Source organism: Vitis riparia, chromosome 19, assembly GCF_004353265.1.
Source record: "Vitis riparia cultivar Riparia Gloire de Montpellier isolate 1030 chromosome 19, EGFV_Vit.rip_1.0, whole genome shotgun sequence".
Lineage (NCBI taxonomy): Eukaryota > Viridiplantae > Streptophyta > Magnoliopsida > Vitales > Vitaceae > Vitis > Vitis riparia.
Genome location: NC_048449.1, coordinates 11,872,435 through 11,897,501, shown reverse-complemented (window position 1 = coordinate 11,897,501; position 25,067 = coordinate 11,872,435). Strand labels below are relative to the sequence as shown.

The 25,067-nt window shown below is 34.1% G+C and overlaps 1 pseudogene; it reads left to right on the top strand.

The window, feature by feature from the left end:
* The first annotated feature begins 4,715 nt into the window (after positions 1 to 4,715).
* LOC117908204 overlaps positions 4,716 to 25,067 on the top strand; it is a 47,543-nt pseudogene continuing 27,191 nt past the window's right edge.

The window sequence follows — 25,067 nt, the reverse complement described above, 5'->3', positions numbered from 1 at the left end:
AACCGGACAAACCGTCCAATTTTTTGCAAACCGGTTACACCTTAGAAACAATTTTTTGTTTACCATGTAAAAGGCCCATTCCAGGCCAAACCTAAGGTATTCCTTTTTCTAGGTCCCTAGACCTAGTCCAAAGATAAAAATTAACACTTTTATATGGGCCATGCCCACAAAAGCCCAATTTGCTGCCATTTTTTATTTTAAAATAACACTTTAAATTGAGCCATGCTGCCGGGCCAAGCTTCCAAGCCCAACTTGTTGGCTTGTTTGGATTGAAGGCAAGTGGGAAGCTATTTATAGAGCACATGGAGCACATAAAATTCATGTGCTTCCGATGTGGGATTGGGAATGAGACTCATTAGAGGAAAACATTGCCTCTTGAGGGGGTTGGATGCACAAAATTTGATTTTATTTCAAATTTTTATCATATAAAATCTTTAAAAAAAATGTAAATATTTAAATTCATGTTTATTTTTATAATAATAATTATAAAAATAATATAAATTAATTAATATAATAATTTTAAAACAATAAAGTACAAAGATAAAAAGATAAAATTAAATATTATATATTTTTTCATCTTAAATACATATTCTTTCTTAAATATTACATATTTCTATTTAATCAAATTTAAAATATTAAATTTTATCATTTAATTTAATTTAATATACCAAATATAAAAATCAAACATTATTAAAATTTGTAATTTTATATATTTTTAATTTTTATAATTATTTTTAATTTTATATAATATATAAATTATATATTTAATTATTTATTACATCACCGGTAACTTTTCCGGTTCGATCACCGGTCCAGTTATTAAAACATTGGTTGAACTCAACGAAATGAAATTGGGCTCCCTTCTATTTTGGGCACAAGCTTGCAAGCCAATGGACGAAAGCCATTATGTTATTGGGCTCCCTTCTCTTCTTGGCCCAAGATTGCTTGCTGCCCAACCTACCAACAACCTTGGAAGTTAATGGGTGTCTAAGGGTTTTTGGACAAACCTTGCATGTTGGACAGTGAAGCTTGAGGGATCCCTTTCAACACAATTGTACCACATAGCTAGCTGATCATTGATGAATCTCATCATATAACTCATGCTACTCATAGCTAGCTGATCATGGCGAAGAAAGGCATATTTATAACACACCCAGAACAATAATTTAAAGAACTTCCAATATCAATAAACCTGATGGACAAATAAGAACTACAAAACCAACCTCCACGTCTGATGGCATTTGATGCAAAGTTAAATGTGAAGCCATGAATATGGATAAAAAGCAAGAACAGTTGGAAAGCTAAGAAAATTACCCCCCTCCATCAATCTGGACCTCCATTGGAACGATCTCAGTCAATCTGTCCCCTCTATGGTTTTGTGTGGCACTGTAATGATCTGAGTCAATGTGTCCCCTTTCTGGTTCTGCATTGACACTGGAAGGATCCGTAGCCAATGTGTCTGGAATGATCTCAGTCAATTTCTTCAGAATGATCTCAGCTAATGTCTTCACACCTAAAGGGAAGCCATCACACTGTTTCACAATTTCGTTTTGCAATTTCTTCAATTTATCATTCTGTTGAGGATTCAATTTGCTTTTATCAACTGCATCATTGAACATGGACCAAATCTCATCCTCACCAATGCCTTCTATGCTATGCAGATACTTATCACCCACCATCCCTTTTGCAACTTCCTCAAGTCTAGTAGTAATGATAACTGCATTCCCATTTCTTTTCTGGTCTCTACCAAATTGGATATTGCAGTCCTTATCAGGCCAATTCAATGCCTGGCCTAGCCTGAAATACCAATCTCTGGTTTCATCCCATATGCCATCAAGCACAATCAAGTACTTTTTACCCAACAACTGACGGCCAAGGGAGGACAACAGCTCCTCAGTGCTACAACTCCTTAACTTTTCATGTCCATGCTCAGTAGTCAAGTCCACTAACATGTCTTCCACAACTTGCTTGAAGTCTATGCCTCCATCAATCTTTCCTGATAAGCTGATCCAAAGTGTGGGGAAAAAGGCACCCTGAATATGTTCGTCATAAAAAGTTGTCGGGCAAGAGTTGTCGTCACGATGAATAAAATTATGATATGTTTTTACTAATTGATAAATTTTCATTCAATTATAAAATAGTTATAATTAATTTGTCATTTAAAGTGTTTTTTTAATATTGTATTTATATCCTAACTTTTGATATATATTTCTTTAGTGCATGTCATTTATCATGGGGCAAGCTTGTCCTAGTGGAGCTAGGGATACATGTTGAACCTTTTGTTGGGGGTTCGAATTTAAAATCTATTTAATATTAAAAAATTATGATATATTATAAATAAATGATGATAAATATATAAAATTTTAATATATTAATAATATTAAAAACACTATGAATAAAATTATGATATATTTTTACTAATCAATTAAATGAAAATTTTTCATTCAATTATAACATAGTTATAATTAATTTTTTATTTAAAGTGTTTTTTTAATATTGTATTTATATTCTAACTTTTGATATATATTTCTTTAGTGCATATTATATGTCATGGGGCAAGTTTACCCTAGTGGAGCTGGGGATGCATGTTGAACCTTTTGTTGGGGGTTCGAATCCCCCCAAGTGGCAAAAAAAAAACTCAATTTTGTATGTACATGTTAATAAATTATATAAAATATTATTTGATGATAATATTGTGAAATGTGATTATAACATATTTAATTTTAAAATCTATTTAAAAAATTATGATATATTATAAAATAAATGATGATAAATATATAAAATTTTAATATATTAATAATATTAAAAACACTATGAATAAAATTATGATATATTTTTACTAATCAATTAAATGAAAATTTTTCATTCAATTATAAAATAGTTATAATTAATTTTTTATTTAAAGTGTTTTTTGATATTGTATTTATATCCTGACTTTTGATATATATTTCTTTAGTGCATATCATATATCAAGGGGCAAGTTTGTCCTAGTGGAGCAGGGGATGCATGTTGAACCTTTTATTGGGGGTTCGAATCCCCCCAAATTTGATTTATAAGACCAAATTTGATTTAGTCTTATATATCTTTTATTTGATTCTTTTTAGGTACATCAATGGATAGTTTGCTTACAATTGTGTGTTACAAGGATGGTGAAATAATAGATGACACGTCTCATCTGAAGAAGAGAGTGCTTTTGATTTAATCTAGACATTAAAGTTTATCATCAAGATCAACTCAAATGAATCGCTACATGATTTGCACGCTCCCTTAATTTTCATTTCCTTATTTTTTTTCCTTCATATTAATTCCACCACCAAATATGATAAAATCAAAATTAAGTTTTATAAGCCTCTAAGTGATAAAAAAAAAAAAGACCTTCTATTGAGAAAGGGGGTTATTTCTGAACACAAAAAAAATCAGCATAGAAGACCTTTATTGAAAATGGTGTTGCTGCTTTGAAAAGTTTGAATGGACAAGACTCTAAGTTGAGTTGATGGGAAGAGGAAGAGACACAGTTTATTGCGACTTTTAAGATAAATATTTTTCTCATCCACACCATTCTTTGACATCGGTCACTTGTAACTCATTAATTGACCAACTTCGTTTATATGATTTATTATTATTTTTTCCAGTTTTTCTAATGAAAACATTTCTTTGCTTTGAAGAAATATTCATGTTAATGGTTCGGATAGAGAATCTTTCTATTTAAAATATTTTTCATCAAAATTAAAAAAAAAAAAAACATTGTAAAAGATTTTAAATTTTAAAAAAATATTTTCTAAATTTTATCAACTTTATTTTATAAAATATTCTAAAATTATAAAAAATTAATTTTATGAAAAAACATTTATTATTACATTATTATTTATAATTTTAGAAAATTTTATAAAATAAGGTTGATAAATTTTAGAAAATATTTAAAAAAAAATTAAAATATTTATATCGGTTTTTTTTTTAAATTTTGATGAAAAATATTTTAAATAGAAAGATTCTCTATCCAAACCATTAACATGTATATTTCTTCAAACCAAAGAAATGTTTTTATTAGAAAAACTAGAAAAAATAATAATAAATCATATAAACGAAGTTGGTCAATTGATGAGTTACAAGTAACCGATATCAAAGGATGGTGTGGAGGAGAAAAATATTTATCTTAAAGTCCTAATAAACTGCGTCTCTTCCTCTTCCCATCAATTCAACTTAGAGTCTTGTCCATTCAAGCTTTTCAAAGCAGCAACACCATTTTCAATAAAGGTCTTCTATGTTGACTCTCTGTGTTAAGAAATAACCCCCTTTCTCGATAGAAGGTCTTTTTTTATCACTTAGAGGCTTAAAAAACTTAATTTTGATTTTATCAGATTTGGTGGTGGAATTAATATGAAGGAAAAAAAAAATAAGGAAATGAAAATTAAGGGAGCGTGCAAATCATGTAGCGATTCATTTTAGTTGATCTCAATGATAAACTTTAATGCCTAGATTATATCAAAAGGACTCTCTTCTTTAGATGAGATGTGTTATTTCCCATAATGGTACGTCCATTTTACTATAGTCCACCACCTCATTAGCAGCCGATATCATCCATTACTCGATCAGGAGGTGTACGAACTAGAGGGCGAAGGGCTCATACGAGAGGGACTAGGCATACATCTGTTCTTAGAGATGCACCATCGATTGACATTAGCCTGCCACTTGTTCAGGAGACACCTATTACACCTATGGAGGTGCCATCCAACCCACCTGTAGTACCACTTGTTGCATCATCACCACCATCGATAGAGGCTACATTGGTTGATGAGAAGTTAGTTCATATAGCAAATGATGATCAGCAAGGACAAAAGACTAATCGTGGTCGAGGACATGGTCGAGGACGTGGTAGGAGACGTGGTCATGGAGCTCATGGAGGGTTACATGTTAGCCCCATAGAACCAATAGTGGAGCATGCACATCATAAACGTCTGCTATGGAAGAGGAAGGCTTCTTCGTGCGGTACACATTGAGGATGTAACTACATATGACTTGTATTTTGGATACTATTAGTATTTTGCATATCATTATTTTGGACAAATACTCAAGATGTATGTTTTTACTTGTTATATTTTGGATTAACTAATTTTTTATTAACGTAAGTTCTATAGTATTCTATCTATTTTGGACTTATTTTACACAAAATAGTATTGTTATTATTTTGAAAAGGTGTTGATTTTGACATTTGGTTTACTTGTTTTCATTGGTTTTGGATTGAATGTCAAAATATTGATTATAATGTATACAGGTGATAAACTTTAAACATTTGGTTGTACAGTAGGTAATACTAATTAAGAGATAGATTTTTTTTTTCTTTTGTGGAAGGTGTCTCTTGAAGAGACACTTTTAGCATAAATTCAAAATTTTCTGTTGTGTATGGAAATTGTGGAAAGTGTCTCTTGAAGAGACACTTTCAGTATAAATCAATTTTTAAAAAAAAAATAATGAAAATTGTGGAAAGTGTCTCTTGAAGAGATACTTTCCGTATAAACCCTTTTTTTTTTTTCAAATTATGGAAGGTGTCTCTTACCTTAGTATAATTCTATTTTTTGGGAATTGTAGAATGTCCCTTTTCAAAATTCGAAATTTCCACTTAAAAATTGCTGAAAATTTGTGGAAAGTGTCTCTTCAAAAGACACTTTCAGTATAAACCCATTTTTTTAAAAATTATGAAAGGCGTCTGAATATAATTCCATTTTTTTTTGTAATTATGGAAGGTGTCTCTTCAAGAGACACCTTCAGCATAAATTCAAAATTTTCCACTGTTTGAATGGAAATTGTGGAAAGTGTCTTTTGAACAGGCACTTTCAGTATAAACCCAATATTTTTAAAATTGTGGAAGATGTCAAGAGACACCTTTCACAATTCCTAAAAAATGGAATTATATTAAAGGTGTCTCTTGAAGAGACACATTCCATTATTTAAAAAAATTGGGTTTATACTAAAAGTGTCTCTTGAAGAGACACTTTCCACAATTTTCATACATTGAAGAGAGACATCTTTAGCTTTAAAATCATTTCCACAATTTTTAATACATATTGGATTTTGTGGAATTATGGAAAGTGTCTTTCCAAAAGACATCTTTAGTATAAATCTAATTTTTTGGAATTCTAGAAGGTGTCTCTTCAAGAGACACCTTTTGTATAAACTAAAATTTTTAGGAATTATAGAAGGTGTCTCTTCAAGAGACATCTTTAGTTTTAAAATCAAATTTATGAGACATTCAAATTTGTCAAATGAAGAGACACCTTTAATGCATATTAAATTTTTTGCCACGTAGAAAATGTCTTTGCAAGAGACACCTTTAATGCATATTGAATTTTTTGCCACGTGGAAAGTGTCTTTTCATGAGACACCTTTAATATAAATCCAATTTTTTGGAATTGTAGAAGGTGTCTCTTCAAGAGACACCTTTACCTTAAATTCAATTCTTTCATGATTTTGAAAATTGTGGAAGGTGTCTCTTCAAAAGGCACATTCCACGTGGCCAAAACTGCCGTAAATCTATCAATATTTTCACAACTACCATTTTTTTATAATAATTTTTTAAAATTGCTGCATAAGTTAAAAAAACCCGTCAATGGGCCAAACGTAGAAAGATCATCAACCCAGTTTTTAAACGAGAATATTTCACCTTAGTTTCCAGAAAGATCATCAACCTAGCTTTCCATCTAGAAAAATTTCTAATTTTTTTTTAATTATATTTAATCCTATAAAAACCTGTATAAACATCAGAATTCCCAAATATTTCAGTCATTTTAATGAAGTACTGGTGACTAGTTTTTCACATACCAAGTGTCCTACCTTTTCCTTTCTTTTTCCCTTTCTTTTTCACATACTCGCATAGTCTTTTTCCCTTTTCTCCAATGGGCCGTTTCCATAATTTTACCACTGAAAGAGATGTTTTTGGTCTTTATTAATTTATTTTGTGGTCGAACATGTTATAGAATATGTTACCAACATTTCATTTGAGTTGTAGCTTTCGGTGGAGGGATCACGAGAGTTGGATGTTTGGCCCTATCTTGAAAATTTGACATGGGATGTGATTTCTCGAACAACATTTGGCCGTAGCTACGAAGAAGGAAGAAAAATCTTCCAACTCTAGAAAGAACAGACATATCTTGCAATCAAGGTTGCAACGTCAGTCTATATCCCAGGATGGAGGTATGCATAAAATCATAAAATATTTCAAGAAATTATGCTGCTCAGTTTTATGAATATACACAACTCTGCTTGTTTTTCCTTTTTTTTTCTATGGATTTTTTTAGTAGTGCTTTGGCAAATTTAAGTAGATTTGCTTGACTTTCTATTTTAAATGCTTTTAGTGGAAGGGTTTTCTCTAAAAGTATTTTTGGGAGAATAAACTGTAAAGTGTTTCTCCAAGAAGCATTACAAATAATTTAATTTTGAACTTTCTAAAAGTATTTTCTAAATTTTGTCAAACGCTTCATTTTTCTTCAAAAATGTTTTTTTTTCCCTGTAGTATAAGTGTTTTCTAAAAGCACTATCAAACGGATTCTTTATTTGCTCAAATTTAGGTTTCAAGCCACCCTCACATTTTCCTAGAGTTTAGTCGATGTTTAATAAATCTCTATGTCCTAGCACACCATATTCAATTTTAGGTAAATTTACTCTTCAATGCATCATTTACTTTCATGAAATGTTGACACCATGAAACCAAAGAAAAATTTGGGCTTTAGGGAAGAAGCTATAATTTACATACCGGTACATAAGCCTAGTAGAATTTAACAGGTTGAACACAACTAATATGAATTTTCTTATAAATCTTTGGGCAAATTCACTTGTGTTGCATTAATAGGGTTGAAAAAACAAGCAAATAATTAAATATATGGAGGGAGATGAAGGCTCCCCTTGAACAAACTTTTAAAGGTCTATCACAAGCGCAAAATTCCCACATAAATTCTCATGTCTATGTGGCGTTTTGAAGCTCTCTAAGATAGTCTACACCTTCCCCTATGAGATGGTAACAACATGCAAGGCAAACATGAGGTTTATAGGGCACCAACCCCAACATGTATTTTATTAACTCACTAAATAAGAATATAAGACTTTAGCCAAACTTCCATAATAGCTTCGGTGAGTTCAAACTTCCCTCATGATCTCCCTCTCTATATCACTCTCAAGATTTTCTCTAGCCTTTCCTATTTATAAAGTGGCACCGCCCACTCCTTGTTAGACTAGAAGTGCTACTAGTTCTACCAGGAATTTTCCTTGTAAGTTGTGCCAGTAATCACTCCTACTTGGACTTTAAATTCTTTCCTACTTAGACTATAATTATGTTAGGCATCAAGACTTCTACTCATGCTTGATTTGCAGTCCCACTTCAAGTCCAACTTCTCATGCTGCTATCACATGCATCTATATACATGGCTCATGTGTAGGATAAGCCCTCTTTTGGCATGTACATATAGATTGTGTTTGTGCTAGGGCAACATGCTCTTGCATCCACCTTGTTGTTGTTGCAACTCCATGCCTTACCCAAGCCCTCTTTTTAGTGCGACAACATGTCATGGCATTGCACCCATGACTCCCCATGCTTAAGGCATTACATCCTTATGTATTGCATCTAAGTTGGCATCGTTGCCCCGCATTGACATGCCGATTCAAGTCTCTCTTGGTGCTATACTTACCATGGCTCACCAAGTCATCTCCTTGCACAAGGCATTGCGCCCTTGTACCACCTTGTTGTTGTTATTGGTCACTCATGACACCAAGGTGTCACCCCATAAGGCCTTAGGATCGCATGGTCCATGTTAAGGGGCTAACAAACCATTCCAACCTGATGTAGTTGATGCCCTCATTAACTTAGACCGTGGATAGGCTTGGACTATCTTTTCAAATTTCCATAGCATCACATCTCATTCTGAACTAGCTTCTAATTCAAGACTATCCTTCTACTAAACTAGAAAATCAATTCTTCAATTTTTCTTGCTCATTCCCGTAGTTCAATGATCCAATATCTTCTCTACCTCACGATCAAACTGATCATGGCTTACCAACTTCAGAGGAGGAAATAGTGCAACCGCTAATCTTGATTCAACCGTTGCTAGAGGATTCACCCATTTGGATTACGAATATCCAACTCGTGCGTCAAGGAAATCATCGTCTTATTCTTGATAAATAAATAGAATCATAAGCAGTTGAAATCTTTGAGGCTGATCAGAGAAGAGGAACGTTGGAAAAATGAATTGCAGTTTCATTTTTTTTATGAACTCCAATTCCAAAAATCTGGTTGTTGTTGTCGGTATGGCTTTGCTCGTATTCGTCTGGAAAACAGTATGGGGTATTCATTTATGGCATCAAGAATAGTATATGTACACATCAGCGTGAAGGCTTTGAAGCTACTGGTAGTCCAAGAGGTATTGGAATTAAGTCAGGATATGCAGTAGAAAACTTGTGGTTTTTCAGATGGAGCTTTAAATGGTGGGTATATTGGGAACGATATGCAACTGGTGAAAGGACCCAACACTTCTGATGGTTGATTGACTGGCACGCTGTATGATAATTCATCCGAACCTTCACAACAGTAGTCTGATCAACATCAGCAACCCCTTATTCAGGGTGATGGATATGGGATGAACGCTGCTAATCCTTCAGGATCTGCAACTTCCTATAATACTGTAACACCAGCTGAATCAATGATGAATACGCAGGAATTTGAATCCAGTTAGCTTGCTGTCGATATCCAAAGCCAACTCCACTTTGATACTCAGTTAGTCGAATTTGCACAATGCACAACAAGCTGTACATACGAAGCCATCACCGATCAGTCAATCAGAAAAGAAGCCACTAAGTCAGCAGCACCGGATTTTGATAAAGAACGGTGCCTTTGGTCAGCTTCAGCAAACATGTGATCTAAGCAGTCAAGTAAGGGCTGAGCCTGGAAGAGAGCACCATAACAAAATTTTGAGTTCACAAGTTTTCGACCAGTTTTAACTTTCCGAGTTGCAGAATCAATCCCAGCAAAACCCTTTTGAAGACCATCCTAGAGGTGCTCAATTGCACTCTTTATCATCTGGAACACAGTATGTGTGTTCATGAACGTCTCAAAATTTACACCACCCGTAACTTGGCAAACACAAACCAGGAACAACAGTTTAAGAATCAAAAGAAGCAGCCTTCGTTCTTGCAATATGCTCCTTGTTGTGCAACCCGGAAGGAAAATGTCAAGATTGCATTACTGTTCAAAAGTTGTGGAGGCATATCGACAGATGTAATCTGCCACAATGTTCATTCCCCCGTTACCTGCATACCAAGGTTCTGATTCTTGCTCGCCAACTCCTATAGATAGATAGATTAACTTCAATGGCTCCTTCAGTTGTCGAAACCTCAGAAGACCTGCAGCCTTTATCAAAACACATGAGAACAGAGTGACCTTCCAAATCCCTTTTTGCTGAAAATGAAAGTTCTGCAGTATTGGTTCCCGTAATTATTGAATCTTGTGTTCCACAGGATGTACAATGCCAAGAATATCGACACGGTGATGATTAAGTATGTCAATTAAATCTGAGTTTAGTGGGGGTGGAAGTTCCTGTGAACTATGGACAGGGAAGTCCTTAGGTTAATGAACTAAAGAAGGATAATTTGGACGATATCTGCAACCAAAGGTCCGTTAGTAAGCCTATTTTATATGATGAGTTTGTTGGTCTTGCTAAGAAAGAAAATGTGAAACCTGAGAAAGAGAAGTGATGAAACCTTAGCAGTGAAATTTTAATATAGAAAGCCTGTCAATGCATAAAATTGGGAATTTTGGATCTTCTGTTCAATGTCTAACTACTGTTGGGGAAAATCCAGCTGAGCTTACAAATCAAGTTGCCTTTTGAAGTATTTGACAACTGAACACCTTCATAGTGAATTGGTTTCTCCTATCCATAACTCCCAGGCTCCACTCCCTCTTGGCCACCATGCCACACATCATACTCCCAATGTTTCTTTTCCTTCTTTTGTGATCTTATACATTTTAAATTTGGATTTCAAAAATCTTTTTTTTTATTAAAACAATTTCAGTTTTCTTCAAATTCCATCATTAGGGATTTCTAGGCATAAAATTCAGATTTCAATAATCTTTTGTTGCCATTTTTCCTCTTGCCATGCATTTTCACTATTTTTTTTTTATTTTCAACAAGCATGAACAAACTTCATGATTCCAAATAATGGAATTCATAGAATCAATTCATGCAAAATTAATTAGGGCTTTGGTGGGGGTCCGACATTCGTGATATTTTCCTCAATATTGTTTGTTTGATTGGGCTTCCTCTATGTGGATGCATAAGATTGTTTTACACTTATTATTGAGCCAACCTTATTTCTCATTTTAGCGCACAACTTGCTGTCTAGGTATGCTCTCTACCACCACACTTTCCAAAATTTCATGAATATGCATGCCATTGCCCTTGTTTGGTGTCATACTTGATTGTCTTGATATTTATTTGATTGTTTGATCATATTTGATGAAGATGCATGTTGTGTGATATATCATCTAAACTCAGCATTGATGTTTTATAATAGCGCCTAGGAAGCGGTTTAGGTACGCACCCTAACTCTCCTTTATTGTGATCTTATCTTGTTTAGCATGCAATTTTTCGAAATCACCCTAGCTTACTTAGGTATCCATGATCAACCATTTAATTGTCATGTCTCCCTCAACTTAGTCAGTAGAGACCTCTTTAGGGCTTAGAGGGGTGCTACCTCCTAGAGGTACCTTCCCAGTAAGTAACCCGGTCCCCAGACCTAAACTCGGGTTTTTCAAAGACATGCATTTTCCAAAAATTATGGAGTCACATTTTAAGGTTTTTCTTTCTTGTTTTATTTTCCCTTTAAAATAAAAATAAAATAAATGGCGACTCCGAATTTTTCCAAAATTAATTTTTCAAAAATAGAAAAGCGAGTCTCGCCGATTGAGTGGGGATGCATGTGAAAAATGCGGGTCCCCATTAGGGTTTTAAGGTCTTTGGCCGTTCATGATCAACTTGAGTTCTCTAACTCAAAATTTCATCTGAAACCTAATTTTCCTTTTTAAAACAGATTCCTAAAACCATTAAATGAATGAGATTGATTACTGGTTTAGGATTTGACTTTTTAACTCTTCCTACTCCTTATAGCTTTGTTTTAGGGCAAAATAACGATAGGGAAGACTAAGATAACTAATGATCAAGAGTTACCAAGAATCACTAGTATCGGGTTATAACCTACCGTATCATTCGCTAAACTAACTCACAAGGATAGGATAAAAAATTGATAAATTGTCACCCAACCTAATAATTAATCTCATTGTTATAATAATTTACCCATTATTCCTATAAGCTTCTACCCCTTAGATTTTCATGCTTCAAGCCCCAAGTTGGATTTTTAGCCTCTCATGGGGATGATGTCACATTCACAATCCATAATAGGGTAAAAATCCATAATTTGAATCAAAAGATACTAAAAACAACACATTTAACAAAGAAAAAACAAACAAACCAAAGTTCTCATCTTCTTCCATCTTTAATGTCAAACTTTCTAGAAAAAGATCTAAGATACCTAAACCCTAGAACTAAGAGAGATTAAATAATATCATCAATTACCTAACATGTGGCACACTCTCATTGGCCATTTATTACAAAATAATTACCTTAAAATGACTAAAAATAATAAAATGGTGATTTCTAGTCGTGTGGGGCTCATTTAAGGTAGATGAAGTGCCTTAGAAGCAATTCTTGAGGTAGAGGATGTGAACATCAAAGTGGCAGTGGGTGAATTCGAAATTGAGGTAATTTCGAATTGGATTTCGAATTCATAAGTTGGATTTCAAAATCATTTTGAAATGACCCTTCAACTTTGTGCAGTTGTATTCAAATGGTCATAACTTCTTCATTTTAGCTCCAATTTGCACACCGTTAGAAGAGTTAGACTCATGAATTCCCAAGCTTCGAAGTGATATATAGTATGTATAAAATAAATTTTTTTCTCAAATTCGGAGTACATGTTACCACCAGATTTTGAGTTCTAAATTTCCATACAGCTTGATGAATCTTACTTCAAGCCTCATTTCCCATGTTTTCTTGCCTTCTTTCTTAGTCCATAATGGTCATTTCTCACCTCCCAATCTTGTGATATCCTTGTCTTGCCTGTCCCCTTTCTTAATCTTTCAAAATCTAAAGTGATTCAACTTTCACCCTTTTCTTCCCTTGAACCTGAGATAAATCTCCAAAATATATGTTAAACTCATGTCTAGGGTCATAGCATCGATTTAGGTCAAGTTGGTTGATTTGAGTGTCCTTTTTCACATCGAATATGTGCCATTAGAGCAAATATTTTGGCTCCAATAAGTAAGAATAAGAAGATTCTCAAAGAGTGGAAGAGTGTTCATATGGAAGTCAAGGTTCTTTAGGCTCTTCTACCAAGAAGAAGAATAACTACATCAAATAAGGAAAGTTCAAGAAAAGGAATGAGATAATAAACTCATGGGTAGTAATTCCTTTGTGACCTTTTAGGACACTAAAAAGGGAATTCTTGGAGTGCCTAAGGATAGATAAGGACACATCATGTTCTCATTATTGAATACATAATGGTAGATCTCACCAATTGTGGTGGATAGATTCCAGGCCCACTATCTGTAGTTCTTTATAGAGTTTTCAACAAGTGAGATGGTCACATGATGAGATTTTACTTACCTTAGCTTTAGTTACAAGGTTAGTTGTTCAAGTTAGTAGGATGTATTACCTATTTTATGTGAGACTCCATTATCACTTTGCCAAGTAATGAGAATAATGAGATCTCACTAAAAAAAAAAACCTAGCACTAGTCAAACATTTGACTTCTAAAGACTTAGTCATATTAATCTAAATAAGATCCAAAGACTAATTAAGTATGGACCTTCTTATTCCAGAGAATCTTTCAGTTTGTGAATCCTATGTAGATGGTAAAATGACCAAGAGGCCCCTTTATTTTTAGAGGACATGGAACCAAGAAATTTTTGTAGTTAGTGCATATTGATGTGTATGAATCTTTTTGTGTTTATGCATGGAAAGTATGGGTATTTGACCATTTTACTGATAAATACTCTAGGTTTGGACATGTAGATAGGAAATCCGATGCCTTGGATACAATCATTGAATTTTAGGTAGAATTGGATAACTTATTAGGCAAACATATAAAGGCACTTTGATTAAATCAAGGTAGTGTGTCTAGTAAGTTTGATTCCTTCTATAAGGAGCACATGATAATATCTCAGTTATGTGCACCAGGGACTCCATTAAATGGAGTAATGGAAATAAGATATCAAACTTTGATAGACATAGACTAATTGATGATTGGTTTCTCATTACTTCCCATAATCTTTAAGGATGTATCATAGAGACTATGTAATACCTCTTTTTTCTAAAGAGGTGTATTAGTTTATAACATACCCAAGAGAATTTTAAGATTATTACTTTATAATCAAGATTATTAGAAGGTGTTTGTTGCTACAAATACCAGATTTCTGATTAAGACTATATGATATATAATAAGACAAACAATGATATAGATTGAAGAATACTAGAAGATAGGCCCACTATACATAAGATACTATGGATCCAATACCATAGTTGATTATCTATAATGGAATGTCGAAGCAACTTCATAATTGGATTCTAAGGGAGCTAGTACTTCTATGGGTCCCAATGGTCTATGTTTTGAGCTCATATACCTCGTTGGCATAGATTATGAAGGACGGATTGGCTCTAGGTTCACTTTTGTGCATAAGTGTGTTTTGGTAATTACACAAGGTTGTAAACGGGTAAGTGAATGAGGTCTTTGGATTGGGCTAATTGATTAATTAGTAGGCCTTATTGGGTTAATTAATCAATTAGGACCCATTTTGGGCTAGATTAAGTGACCTAAGCCTATGTGGGCTCAAGTCACTTAAGCCCAATTAGGAACCCTATAAATACCCTATAGGGGTTAGGGTTTCTATAACTTTTTGTCTTCCACCATTCAAAGAGAAAGAGAGTCATAGCCCTTGCCCTCTTTTCCTCCTCACCGGAAGTGTGCCAAGAACAAGATTGAGTCATTGAGTAGAAGATTGTGGATTTACGATACTTCCAACAAATTCAAGGTTATTTTCAACAATTGGAATTTAAGGTTTGGGAACATTCAAACCTAAAGGTTAGTAATTTAACACTAAAATATAAATTTTTTTTTTTAAAAAAATTGGTATTGCTTTTGATGCTTGGATCTAAAATGCTAACAAAAATATCAACAAAAAGTCGATTAAATGCTAAAAAATTGGTAAAAAATCTAATAAATTATCAATATATCGATAATTTTGTCTTATATATCATTTTGAGGTCCACTATGTTGGGATTGAGCCCCTAAAAAACAAGATATGATGTAACAAAGTTAAACTTAACCATCCTCTTGTTATCCTTTTGGTGTATTGACATTGATTTGAGTATTTAGTCCATGTGTAGACCCTCAATTTTGTCCTCCTAGCACATGTCCTATTAGATACTTGTTCGATACTTTACAATTAGCTCCTTGGTGGCCCATATCTACTCACGCTACTTACATTTCTTGAGCCACCTTGGAGACTCTGGTTAAGGGATTGCCTAACCCCTTTATTGTGACCCTTGGCAGTTTTGATTTAGACTTAAGCTTTCCATTCCTTTTTAGGATAGTTCTTAAGCATGTTTAGGTCACTTAGACAATATCCCGATCACTTTAGGACAATTAGTTCATTAGGCACCCATGTAGGCCTGTTTAAACACTTCATCGGGCTTAACTTATATATATATATATATATATATATAGATAACTTTTATTATTATTATTATTATTATTATTGCATGTATTCGATAATTATATTTATTTTGTTAATTCATTTTCATTTTTTACTCTTTATTTGTTTATTATTATCACTGTCATTATTATTACTATTACAATTTTTATTTTTATTTTTATTTTATTTATTCACTTATCTAATAGGAGATTGCTTGAGTTGTTTAGACTCCAAAATGTGCATATAGCCCCCTTATTGAATGATGGATATATAATCTAGTCTCTCATTGTTCTCTTTCTTTTCTTTCTTTAAATCATATTTTATTTTATTACCAATCTCATGATTTCCATTAGTTTATTCTCTTTTCTTCTAATTTTTATTTTATTTTTATTTTCAATTTAATTTTATTCTGTTTTGCATGAGGAAATTATTGAGAGAGCTTGCTACTGTTAAAGATGGGCTGTCCGGTTTGAAGTACCAGAAGATATTAAATCCTAAAGCCTTGATTTTGGAGCAGACCCTTGGAATGAGGATGAAGATTGGTTCTTCGACGAAGATTCTGATACAGAAGAGAAAAAAGAATCTCTTCTTACCAAACGTCAAGGAAAAGGTGCTGATTTTGTTCGTGCAGCACAGGAGATTGTTGATAGTTATGAGGAGTTGAAGAAACAGGATCAAGTTGATGATTTTAACTCTGCCAATGATGTTGCTGTGACAAATAGTGAGAATTTAGTGGACTCATCATCTAATTCTGGGTTGAAGGATCAGCCTGAAGCCCCCACAGTAGCAGTCAATTCAAGATTAAAAACTTCATATTCTGCCGAGGATAGAAGTGAACCAAAGCTACTTGAGAAAGTCCAGAATGAGTTGCTGTCGGTATTTGCAAACCAACTGCTTGAGAAGGAGCACTCTGGGTGCCATGCGTTGCTTAGAGATGACAAGGTGGATAATTTATCAAGGAAAACCAAAATAGGAAGGAAGTGGCCACACAGCACGCATATAGTGGGCTGTAAGGGAGACTCCTTTGGGTTTTTTTTTTAGAAAGAAAAGTCAACTGATCTAATGACTTACCAAACAACATGCAGCTGCATCCTTGGGAAATCTCCAATGTGAACCACATGTATGCACTTTCCTATATCACGTGCATCGACCGGAAAGGAAAGAAATATTAGAGTGAAGCCGCCATATAAAGGAGGAGGCATTTTGAAGGGATAGGAGGCGACTGTTTGGAAGGGATCAGCCTGCGTTTTGAAGCGTGAGAGGCTGCTGTTTGGAAAGGATCAGCCTGCGTTTTGAAGCATGAGAGGCTGCTGTTTGAAGTGATCGGATGAGGGATTTTTTAGAGCCTTTGAGGATGCCGTTTGGGAGGAGATTAGTAGGCATTTTGAAGGGATCATAGGCTGCTGTTCGCACAAAGATCAGTCCGCATTTTCAGAGCGTGAGGAGCTGCTGTTTGAGATGTCCGAAGAGAGAGTTTTGAGAGCATGCGAGAGGCTATTTCAAGGGATATAAAAGAGAGAGTTTAGAGAGTGTGAGAGGGGCTGTTTTGAAGGGATCAGTGCAAGGAGATTTGAGAGCAAAGAGGCGGCTGTTTGAACTCACCGACGGAACCATCTGGACAGAAGCCCATCCATCCATGCATCTTTGAAAACGATGAATCCTCCAATTCCCGTCATTGTCAACTACACAACCAGGCCATATTTTATTCTCTTCTAGCCACTAGAGTGCTGCAGATTATAAAAAATAAAATAAAATTCTGACCTGGAATACATAAAAGAACTTGGTTCGGGTACTTATGGAATTGTATCTTATGGAAAGAGGAAGATGGCCGCCACATAAGCCACGCATTAAGAGATGATTTTCTGAAACACACAAAGAACGGCACACATCCAAGAGCGGTCTTCCTACAACAGATTCAACAATATGCATTCTTGAAGGCAAGTTTCTTTTTCTTTTTTTAAATTTTATTTCAGTTTAATTTTAATTTATTTCGTTAGTTTAGATGTTTTTTATAATTAGTTTAATTAATTCTACATGATAAAGTTCTTATTTTTTCATTTCAATTTACTTTAGTGCTGATTTTTCTTTTAGTTTAGATGTGTTTGTGAGTTTCTAACTTTTTGGTTTAATCAATTTTATGTGAAAAAAATCATGTTTCTTTTAGTCTACCTTGGTTAAATTTAACTCATCTATTTAGTTTAAATACTTTTGTAGTTTTAGATCATTGAAAAAATTAATTCCATGTTTGAAAGTTCATACTTTTAGTTTTCTTTTATTTAATTTTTTTCATTTTAATTAGTTTAGGTAATTTTATAATTTTAGTTTATTAATAAAATTAATCCCATGTTCGAAAGCTCACTTTTTTTTAGCTTGCTTCAATTTAATTTGGTTCATTTTGATTAGTTTAGGTACTTTTATAGTTTTAATTCATTAATGAAATTGATTCTATATTTGAAAGTTCATGCTTTTAGTTTACTCTTATTTGGCTTCACTCATCTATTTAGTTTAGGTATTTTCTATAATATTAGCTTATTAATAAAATTAATTTTATGACTGAAAATTCACATTTGCCTTGACTTAATTTCGTCCATTTTAACCAGTCTAGATGCATTTGTGTGTTTGATTGATCATGTGCTAACTCTTGATTGTTATTTTTAATTGATGTGTTTCTCGAAAATAGTCATTAATTCTTGGTGGGTATATCGTTAGCTTATATGATCTAAGTTCGAATAGTTTATTGCTTTGGTAGTCTATGGTAAAATTTACTTTTCGGAGGCCATCGGAAAATAGTGAAGATTAACCTCCATTCCCACCACTTCAATTTTCTCAGTTGTCAAAAACTCTACTTTGCGATTTTAATCACTTTTGTTTTGCTTGGTATTTTGTTCCTTATGTCTTGTCATTTTCAAATTAATTTCTTTTATTTTGAATCCAACACTTTTCTTAAAAGATCCCTTTAAAAATCTATTTTCAAAAAATTCATTTAGAGTCCTTAGAATAAAAAAAATCTCATTTTCTTAAAATTTGCAACCATATTTCGATCGGTTTGCATTCTTCTCAATTTTCAACAAAAATTTTGGTTTTAAACAAAACGCAAATCAAAGCTTGTGGTCTCAAATAAATGGGACAATTTTAGGCTAAATTTGGGGAATTGGTGAAACCCCTACATAAGAAAATCTTTTTCAAAATTTATTTTTTGCTACCACCTTGCTATTTATTGTAATCATATTTACATTTTTCTTTTTGGGAATTGTATGCAAGATATGTATGATAATTAATTATTCCGAATTCTGATAATTTTTGCTAATTAATTAGATAAGCATGCTAGGATTTATTATTCATTATTTATTATTTATTATCTAACCCCCATGTCTTGAGGAAGCGCATTAGGAGTTATATATGCTATCCAGGTACGTTCCCAAAATTTCATGAATATGCATGTCATTGCCCTTGTTTGATGCCATACTTGATTGTCTCAATGCTTGTTTGATCATCCTTGATAAAATGCATGTCGTGTGTCATACTTCTAAATTAACCATTGATGTTTTATGATAGCGCTTAAGAAGTGGTTCAGGTACGCACTCTAAATCTTCTTTATTGTGATTGATCTCCTTATTTAGCATGCTACTTTCTGAAATCACATAGCTTACTTAGGTATCTACAATTAATCAATTAATTGCCCCATTTCCCCAATTTAGTCAGTAAAGACCTCTTTAGGGCTTAAAGGGGTGTTATCTCCTAGAGGTACCTTCCCAATAAGTAACATGATCCCCGGACCTAGACTCGGGTTTTTCAAAGACATGCTTTTCCAAAAATTATGGAGTCACATTTTAGGGTTTTTCTTTCTTGTTTTATTTTCCCTTTAAAATAAAAATAAAATAAGTGGCGGCTCCAACTTTTCCAAAACTAAATATTTTTTCACAAATAAAAAGCGAGTCTCGCCGATCGAGTGGGGACGCACGTGAAAAATGCGGGTTCACAAATTGGCGACTCCACTGGGGACTTTGAGGATCAAGCTTGAACACTAGTTGAGGAAAATGTGGCGTTTAATTGGTCGATTAGTGGGTACCTCTTTTTTTAGGCAAGGTGATTCGATTTGCTTGCTTGTTTGGTTTGCTATCTTAACATGTTTGATTGCCTTGGATGATCACTTGATTGTTTTGCTCACTTTAGCATGATTCACTCTCACATATGTTAGATAGGACTTTGTTTGTTTGATATTTATTTGCTTCGCATGACTGTTTGATGTGATCACTTAACTGTTTGTTCACTTTAGCATGATTCACTCTCACATATGCTAGATAGGACTTTGATTGTTTGATATTTATCTGCTTCGCATGACTGCTTGTTGCATGACAACCTTTTCTCTTGCATGTTCGTATGATTGCTTGTCTTCATTCACTATCTCACTTTAGATCTTAGGTTTTTCAGATGCACCCACATCCTTCATTGTGCACTTTAGATTATCCTTGAGTGTTGAGAGATTGGAGAGTCTTCACCATTAAGAAACCCCCTGGGAATGCGAGGGAGTGCATGTGTGGAGGTGATGACCACCTTGCATGGAAGCACCCCGTCTCCTTGGAGACTTGCATAGGGTTGCGTACTGCCGGAGGGTACGATCGCTTCTGCTAGGGATCCTTTAACCCACCCATTTTATCCTATAGAGCCACCTCAACCTTGTAAGCTAGCCTAGATCCGATTAAGATTTCATTCCTACACGTGGGTGCATCTGTGAACCTTTAGAGCTGCCTTGGTCATAATTGGGTTCAGTTATCCTCTTCATGGTCTCCTTTTGGTGTGCTCAGAGATTGGTACATGTTTGAGTTTTAGTTAGGCCACCTTTCCCCATTGTGATTAGTACGTTTCCACATCTTTTGAGCTTCCTTCATGTCATTTCTCTTTTCATGCCTTTGTACCTTATAGGAGTGTTATTCGCTTCAGTTTGGATTCGACTTCTAAAATCAGAGTTGGAGATAGATTGATCAGGGTTTCAGAGTAGCTAGGTATGGATCCTCAGTATATTACAGTTGATTGACTTACAGTCACCATAACTCTATTCAAGAGACATTAGTAGGTTTGGGCCAAGGAATTGATGGACAGTGAGATAGATAGCATCCAGTTCAGGATGAGATGTCGTATGATTCATTACCACCCACCCCCACCACCCAGTTAGCTAGTGACATTGTTGAGGGTGACTTCGTACATATGATGGGTTTAGTGGATTATGAGTCAAAGTTTATCAGATGAGAGTTCTTATAGAGGACGTTAGTTTTTCTCATATGGGAGATTTGATTGACATGGTTTTCTTCATGATGGGCCTGAGATGGACATGTTGGATGATAGTTGGATGGTTAGCACAGATTAGCCAGAGATAGTTCACTCTCTTGATATGCTTGAGATAAGTTGTTGGTTCATGGATTTGGGCAGTCTAGTAGAGACTATAGTGCACCAACTCCTAATTAGAGGGATGACTTGTCTTGGTCGTCGGGATGGGTTTCCCATGGTGAGTGCACTAGTGTGTGTGATGCACAATGGAAATGACCTATGGTAAATCATGACGGAAGGCTATCAATTATCATGATTCACCAAGCTACTATACTGCATGGACTCTCAACCTTAAAAGGATACTGAGCCTATGCCAAAATTAATAGGAGGCTTTGACCTTTGGATGAGACCCTAAAGTGCTCATATATTCTTATGGACTAGGTCACTATTGATGGAGGCTAGTGACAACAGGTATTCTCAACATAGGCACCATGATATCTCATGTGAAGGGAAAAACCCAAATCTCTCCATTTCCCAAGCCCAAATCAGGTTAGAAATAGGCATAACTATCCTAGGCTTTTTATAAATCCTATGCACAACAAAAAAAATAATATTTTTAAAACTTTGAAGGGATTTAGAAAGTGCTAATGAAAACCATACCTCAAATTCAGATGTTCTTGAATCAAATCCACATGGTGAAGATGAGATTAAAGAAGTCGCATAAACCAAAAGTCTTCTGCCCGATGACTCGAACCTTGATCTTGACACAATTTCGATGAGGATGGAAGGAAGAGTGGAGGCTATGTCTCTCTCTCTTTGTGGAGATGGAAGACGACTCTTTGGAAAAAGTTATGAGAACCCTAACCCTTAAGGGGGTATTTATAGGGTTTCCTACTAGGCTTAAGTGACTTGAGGTCATTAAGGGCTTGGGTCACTTAATCTAACCCAAAACTGGTCCTAATTGATTAATTAACCTAATAGGGCTACTAATTAATCAATTAGCTCAATCTAGAGACCTTGTTCACTTGTGCCTATGCAACCTTATGCAATTACCAAAACACCCTTATGAATAAAAGTGAACCTAGAGCCAATCCAACACTCATAACCCATGCTAATAAGGTATATGAGCTCAAAGCAGAGTCCACTAGGACCCATAGGAATACTGGCTCCCTCATAATCCAATTCTAAAGTTGGTTCAACATCACACTACAGAGAATCAACTAAACTCTAGTATCCTATGTAAATAACAACGAGACACCAAGTGTTTGGGTTTTTGACCTACTATCCATTGTGTTCAGTCTCCCTATGAACTAGTGTTTGTAGTCTAATAAGATGAAAGCTATCAGCCTTTCAAGACTACCTCTACAATCCTTGAGTTATAAATCCTCCTATTGTGTATTCAACTAATATGTCTTAACTCTCAAAGAGCCTATGTCAAGTTCCATTTAGGAATTGTTATGACCATAGTTTCATGAACACACCTCTTTAGGATCACCCAAGGCACTCATTGTCTCAATCCTATGAGATATCATGATGCCTCTATTGAGAATACCTATTGCTATTAACTTCCATCAATATGACCCGATCCATAGGGAATATATGATTAGCTTAATATTTCACCCGTAGGTCAAAGCTATTGCTAACTTTAGCACAAACTCAATATTCTCTCAAGGTTGAGAGACAACACAATGAAATGGCTTGGGGAGTTCATGACTACTTGATAGCCTTAAATCATGAATCACCATAGGTGCTATCTAATGTGTAACCATACACACTAGTGCACTCACCATGGGAAACCTGTCTTAATAACTGATACTAACCAACCATCCCTCCAATTAGGAAGTAGTGCACTACAAACTCTAATGGGTTACCTAGACTCATGAACTAGTTGTGAACAAGTCATCTATTTGCAAGGAACCCATAACTTAAATCTTTTGTGCAACTCCTAATGCACTTAAGTCACATACAATGCAAAAGATGCAGATAAAAATGCTCATAAAGTATAATACATGGAATAAGGATAGATAAAAATGAATCTAAAACATCATTAAATGAATAATGAATTTCGAATTTATTACATCATGTCATGCTTTTAAGGGCTATATCCTATCACCATGGGATTGAGACAGTGTATCCCCTTGGGTGATTAAAAGGACATGTGATCATAAAATCTATGGCTATAGTAATTCCTTTAGTGGAATTTGACATATGCTCATTGGAGGTAAAGTATGTTAGTTGATCACATAATAAGTGGGATCTGTAACTCAAGGATTTAAGAGATATTCTTGATAGGTGATAATACTACCTTGTTATATTACAGACACTAGTTCATAGGGAGTCTACATGTGATGGATAATAGGTCACTGACCCAAGCACTTAGTGTCCCGTTGTTAATTATATAGGGTATTAGAGTTTAGTTGATTCTCTGTAATGGGATGTTTAATCAACTTCAAAATTGGATTTTGGAGCTAGTATTCCTATGGGTCCTAATGGTTTTGTGCATAAGGGTATTTTAGTAATTATGTAAGGTTGCCTAGGAATAAGTGAACAAGGTCTCTTGATTGGTCTAATTGATTAACTAGATGACCCTATTGGGTTAATTAATCAATTATGATCCCTATAAATACCCCCTAGGGGTTAGGATTTCTATAACCTTTGTTTTCCACCATCTAGAGAAAAAGAGAGTCATAGTCTCCACCCTCATTTCCTCTCCACCGAAAGTGGGCTAAGAACAAGGTTGAGTCATCAAAAGGAAGATTATGGGTTTACGAGACTTTCAACAACTTCAAGATCGTCTTCAGCACTTGGAATTTAAGGTTTGGAAACACCCAAACCTAAAGGTTAGTACTTTAATTCTAAAAGATCAATTTTTTTAAAATTAGTATTACTTTTGTTGCCTAGATTTAAGATTCCAACACACCAAAACTCGATATATCATCGAAATATCACAGCATTTTAATCCTTGTTTGTATCTCTAGCTTTCTTGAAAAACTCTCTTGAAAGACCAAAGGTAACTCTATCCTTAACTTAGTCTCTCAACATCAAAACTTTCTTCGTTCTTTTTTTTTTTTTAATGATTCTTTCTCTCACAAATCATGGTCTAACTATTAAAAAAACTAAATAAATAATTAAAAAATATGAAAGAGTACTCATTTTTTTCCTCATTCAAGATATTATTAGTTCATAAATTTAATATAAATTAAGAACAAAAATTTCACAATATACAATGGCTAAGTTCATTTTTTTTATTAGGGTTAAATTTTGTTTCAGTTACAAAAAAATTGATTGAAGTTATGTTTTTAGTTAGAATGTTTGTATGAATGTAACTATCGTTAAGTTTCATTTATGAAATCGTGAGATATTAAGGTTAAAGCCATGATTCTTCAACTAATTGAGTGTGATTCAAGGTTTTCATTAAAAAACCTATTAAAAATCAACATATTTAAAATAAATAAAAAAAATCTAACAACACTAACTAAATTCTTACTCATGACAACTTTTTATTCAACCTCATCTTCAATATTATTGAACTTCATATGCAATCCCTAATGAAGAACAAAGAGAAAAATGAAACATGAGAAGAATATTAGAGAAGAAAGATATATACAAGAACTTCACTCTATAATTTTTTTACATGGGTAAGACTTTTCATGTTCAGGAGGTAGTAGAAACGAGCAGAAAATGAACAGGAAGTGAGAGAGAATTGGTGTTTTAAAGGGTTTAAAGAAGGGTTAAAAATGTCTCAAATGGGTCATTTCCATAAAGAATAAAGATGTGGAGGTGGGGGGAGGTCATTTTTCTGATTTGAAACTTATTTTAATCCTTTTAACCAAATATTCCTTTCTCTTTCTTTGCTTGGGAAGTCTTACATGGGTTGGGTTTCAATTTTTTGGAAGACATGTATTTATACACATATAAGTAGTTATCAATTTGTTTTGGAAAATACAAATGAGGATTGAAACCGTAGAATATCTATTAATTAATAATAAATCATGTTTAGGTTGAACACATTTTA